Raw genomic sequence first — 6,000 nt, 5'->3', positions numbered from 1 at the left:
AGGAGCTGGAACCAAACAACGGGAGCTCACCCCGTTGTGGGATTCAAACCGCCAACCTTCCAATTGGCAAACCCTAGGCTCTGTGGTTTAGACCACAGCGCCACCGCGTCCCTATCGTCTGCCTTAAGACTAAATTACCCAAATCGGATGCTTAGCCAGAATGCCACAGACTCTGCTTCCTATGACACCTTTACTTATCTGTTGACACAGCCTGGGATTCGGTATTTGGGGTGAACTTGAATCCCTGGGACACCTTTCAGGATGAGCACCTGAACAACAGGGGTGCCTAATGTGCCTGCTGTTTTTCCTTAGCTCTTTGACCCTGATTTGCTAAATTATAGCCTCTGCCGAAACTCTGAACATTGTGTCCATGTTTATCATTTAAGACCTAAGGGAACTAGGCAGAGGGCCTTCTCGGTGGTGGCACCCTACTTGTGGTATGCTCTCCCTTCAGTTGCCAAGGAGCTAAAGAATCACACAACTTTTAGAAGACATCTGTATCGGAAGGTTGTTTTTTAAATGCTTGATGCTTTTATTATGTTTTTAGATACGTTGTAAGCCACCCAGAGTGGTTGGGGAAAGCCAGCCAAATGGATGGGGTATAAACAATAAAATTATTACTATTATTATTATGGGCAAGGAATTGTGGGGCATATGGGCAGCTGCCTTTATCACATGCAAGGCATCTCCATATTTTGCCAAGTATATTTGCATGCCATGGGCTGCTCCTTGTACACAAATCCATAGAGGCAAATTCTACGAACCAAGTCGGGAGTAGAGGCAGGCTGGTATAGGCATTGCCCCATTTGAGTGGTAGTCAACTAAGTGAAGCCATTGAAATGGAGTTAATTTAGATGTGTTCACTGGTTTCAGTAGGCCCACTGTGAGTAATATCACCCCTGGAAGATGGGGGCTGCACCACCACCCTGGCTTCCCGACGGCACACGCCACTGCTAGTTTCCTAGAGGGAGCACTGGGGAGTGCAGTGGCAGGTGCAGTGGCATAGCCAATCCAATGCTCCTGTACAGCATTGAGCTCTTTGATGTCTTCCCCTTCCCCCTGCCACTTTTGATTACCGACAGTAACATGTGGCATTGGGAAGCCAGGGGAGCATCGCTGCTCTGTTTGTACTACTTGGCTGGCTGCTACTGCAAAGCAGGAGCCGAAGAAAGGTAATAAGGAAATGGGCAGAATGCTAGAGTGTGTGTCTCTATCCCTAGCTATAAAAGTGTAACTTATCTGTTTGGATATTTGGAATCCATTCTTGCAAATACTGTAATAGGTTAAGATCTGGTGAATTACGATAAAGGTAAATGTAAAGGACCCCTGGATGGTTAAGTCCAGTCAAAGGTGACTATGGGGTTGTAGCGCTCACATCACTTTCAGGCTGAGAGAGCCAGCATTTGTCCACAGACAGCTTTCCAGGTCATGTGGCCAGCATGACTAAATCACTTATGGTGCAATGGGACACCGTGACGGAAGCCAGAGCGCACAGAAACACTGTTTACCTTCCCGCCGCAGCGATACCTATTTATCTACTTGCACTGGCATGCTTTCGAACTGCTAGGTTGGCAGGAGCTGGGACAGAGGAACGGGAGCCCACCCTGTCGTGGGATTCGAACCACCGACCTTCCGATTGGCAAACCCAAGAGGCTCAGTGGTTTAGACCACAGCACCCCCCAACTTTGCAAAGTATATAGTTTTGGGTTTGTTTTTTCCTGTGCCCCCCCCTAACTTTCCCTTCTACACAGGTGCTTTTTTCTCTTTTTCTCTTTTATTTATGTCTCACCACATTTAGTGCACATATAATAATTTTTAACTTTCAATAAAGATGCCTGGAGGAAATAAAAACTTATCTATTTCCATTCTGGGTCACTTTTGCATATGCCCACTGGAAAGTCTATTCCATTCTGTTTCTGCCTTCATCTGTGGGTTTAAAGGGAGGGAAATCCAGATAATTATCTCTTTTTCGAACTGCATCAGAAAATTCAGGATGGTTGAAAGACACTGAATAACCAAGTTCTGGTCTGCACATTAGTCTGGACAGTTTGTGTCAGGCCATTCTATCAGAATCCACAAAGATCAACTTTACTCAGGCATTCCTAGCAAAGAAATTTGAAGTGACAATGGCTACCACAACAATATCCCCCTGCCACCCAAATCGCCTGCTTTGAAATAGGGCGAGCCAGTTCTGGAGCAGCTGTGGCCTTGAAATGGCAGGCGGATCTCTCTGTCACTGTTTAAACTCAGCTCTCGCTTGTCAGATTGTCTGCTTCCTCTTTGACCTGGACTAAAGCTGTGACATGCATCAGAAATATACATAACAACCATTCTTAAAGCCTCTTTTAAAGCCTCTTTTGCTTTAGATTTCCATGGATACGAGGAGAGGGACTATCAAGAAGGCCTCCCAGTTCTGGAAAACAACAACAGGGCCCAGAAGCAGCCAATTATATGGGTTGCTAGGAGGTGGGAAATACTCTTAAACCCAAAACATCTTGGAGGCTACCAGTAATGCCAGCTATAAGGGAAGGGCTCGGAGGATGCACTAAACATCTTGCTCCCAGTGGTTTTCTCTCCTTAGTTATATCTATGAACTGCCACTGTTGAAGGACCCAACCCTTCCTCCTAAGTTGCAGTTCTATCCCTTTTAGCATATTTTGGCATTAAGTGGCATATTTAATTTAATGATGATGGTGATGTCAGAAAAAGAATAATTTTGGGTCATCCCCAAAGGGTATAAGTACCACTGTCGAACAGTAAAGGTAAAGGACCCCTGGATGGTTAAGTCCAGTCAAAGGCAACTATAGGGTTGCAGCGCTCATCTCACCTTCAGGCCGAGGGAGCCGGTGTTTGTTCACAGATAGCTTTCCAGGTCATGTGGCCAGCATGACTAAACCTCTTCTGGCGCAATGGAAGACCATGATGAAAACCAGAGCGCACGGAAGCACCGCTGCAGCAGTGCTTTCGAACTGCTAGTTTGGCAGGAGCTTGGACAGAGCAATGGGAACTCACTCCGTCGTGGGGATTCAAACTGCCAACCTTCTGATCGGCAAGCCTGAGAGGCTCAGTGATTCACGGCGCCACCCACATCCCTACTGTCAAACAGTAAGGGCTGTTCAGCAGTGGAACAGTCTCCCTCAAGAGGCTGTGGACTCTCATTCCTTGGAAGTTTTTAAGCACAATTTGGATGGCCATCTGTCATGGATGCCTTAGCTGAGATTTCTGCATTGCATTGGGGTTCTGCTCATGTAATGAGATTTCCTCTTCTTTTTCAACCCCCGTGCTCCCCCCACTCAGCCAGAAAAAAATGCTTTGAAGGGTTTCCCAACCATCTAGAAAAGATTTGAGGGTGTGCAAAGGTGTGTGTGTGTGTGTGTGTGTGTGTGTGTATGTGCAGGGGATGTGAAAGTTCTGTCACGCAACTGGATTTTGCTCCCCATATGATACCATTGCATTGGATACAACTTCCTGTATTTCTCCCTTTTCCTTGAGTCTCTAACGTTCACTAAGCTACACCCTTTGCCTTTCTATATCCCTCCAAAATGTTGTTCTCTCTCTACAAGAATGATGGAAGAAGGCCTTCAAGCCGTAGCTCCATTCCAGCCTGGAAGGGTATCAAAATGGGATGGACTCAGTAGGAGCGTTTGGAAATCCTAACTACGTTCTCTTCATCTGCCTCTGTTTTATTTAGATGACTAAATATTTCCCCATTAGCATTCTATAACCGTGGCTCATTTTCCTCTCAGGCATTCTATATATCATATATACTGCATTACTTAATTACAGCCTTTTCCACTTACACACCAATCTGTCCATTGACTTTTAGATCACATTCTTAATTGCAATAAGCAAAGTACGGTAGCTTTTTGTTATGGCACAGGGAAAGTGTTGGTCTGCTGCCCACTGTTGGCATTAGAGCACACAGAGGGCTGGCCAATGATTTCTCTCTCTTTCTCTCCCCTTTAATGATCAATTACCACCAGAATAGGTTTCTAATGGCCACACGATTAGAGAGTAATAGACTTGGCTATAATAGTTCCTGTTCACAATATTTCTCAAACTAGACACTGAACAAACCCCATGCCAGCAAATGGTTGGAATGTTTGCCTTGTGGCCAGGTATTTAAAAGGCAATATTCTCTCACACACTCGCAGCAGGCCTGGCCATACCCTTTGGCAGAATGAAGCAGCTGCCTCAGGCGACAGATGCTGGGGGCAATACCTCCTGAGCTGGGCTTTGACCTCCAGTGCGGTGGAAGATGTTCTCCCATCACCAGTCAGTCTGTCAGTCTGGTTGGATTCTGCACATCCCCTTCCCTCAGGCAGCAAAATGACTTGGACGACGTAGACTGCTTGGAGTCTAGAGAAGAAAGTGTCCTGAAAAACATATGTATGGAGAGAGGAAATGGACTTGGACCTTCCTATGTATACACACTTGCGTGTGGAGACCTTTAACCCCCCCCCCTAAATAAATTCAGACAAGACTCAAATCTTGGTTTTTAGCAGAATTTAGGCCACAACTTTATTGATTACAGCAAGTGAGTGGTTGCATAGGCTCTGGTTTGACTAGCTCCCTGCACCGTGGCAGGTAGCGCTGACCCAGGGCGCCAGCATAGGTCAGTCTAGGGTGAACACCTGGAATGGCGGAAAGCCGGGAACAAGCTATGTCTACCACCCAGATGTCTTCCTGGACTCAGGCACGGGCACAACCCCTCTCAGGGTTGACCAAACCATTGAGTCCCTGGATTCCTTTAACGGAATACCCTTCACATAGGGATGGTGAGAGTGTTCCCCCGTCCCTATCACTTGAACCAGAGCCTACCCGCAACCTTACAAGTTGTGACGATTTGCTACGTGGCAGGCGAAACCCAAATGGCACCAGCCAATCAGCAAAGTGGGGGAAATTCCTGCCGTGCCCTTGTCCCAATGACACACAACACACGACAGCATAGCAAGGTCAAGCACAAAACCCTAAAAGTAGGGAGAGGTGGGCAGGTGTTCCGATGCCCTGTCCAAAAGAGGAAGCTCTGGGTCATGTGCATGGGTATATATAGGTCTCTCGATCCATTTAGACAGCGTTCCATTGGCCTGATTGAACCCTGCATCGAGGGATCTACCAATAGGGTGTTGTGGCTATCCGATTGTACCTATCCACAACACAAGGGTTTGGTTGCCAGGTCTCACCACAACACGTGCCCTCTTTGAGGGAGGACACGATTTATATGTGAACCCTGGGACAGAGGTCGCCTTGCCGGATGGAGGAACTCGCACTGAAAAGTGAACGGTGCATAAAAACGGTGTATAGTCTAAAGCCATTGGCTGCCACAATATAAATACAGCAAACAATCATTTTGGCATACTCAGCAAGCAAATACATTAACAAAAGCAAACATTTAAAAATGATACTTTCTCCTGCAATGTAAACTACGCATTGCCTTTCTACAGGAGGCTATATAGGTGCTTAGAAATATACCAAAAGTAGAATTCAAAGTAGAATTACATTCTGGACCCACATACCAAATTTCATTCTGATGATCTCAGATGTTGTTTAAAAACAATGTCATGACCAATGTTGTAAACACACATGAAATAGCGAGGAAACAAGTTGAATTAAATGTTTCTCAGGTTTTTATTGTGCAATTTCATTTCATTTAATTAATGCTTCCCAGGAAACAGTCTGAAGTGATTTACTAAAAGATAAAGAACCGGCTTCTTTTAAAACTGCTGCTTTTTCTTAACTGTTGGTTGGTTTTTAGGCTGCATTTTCTTGGTTTTTAGGTTGCCTTTTAAGGCTATATCTGTATCTGGGGCAGGGGTGGGTGGGCATTATTTGTTTTTGCTTACTGTGATGATTTTGTTTGAGCCGCTTTGTGTATGTTGGGGGAAAGGCAGACTATATATTCATTGATAATAAATAAATAAATGCTGATAGGCCTCACTTTACTCAACCCTCAGCCTGCCAATAATCATTAGAAGAGTCAAAAGGAGATCTTGCTAAAAT

This window comes from Zootoca vivipara, chromosome 3 (assembly GCF_963506605.1).
Source record: "Zootoca vivipara chromosome 3, rZooViv1.1, whole genome shotgun sequence".
Classification (NCBI taxonomy): Eukaryota; Metazoa; Chordata; class Lepidosauria; order Squamata; family Lacertidae; genus Zootoca; species Zootoca vivipara.
This window is presented reverse-complemented; position numbering follows the sequence as displayed.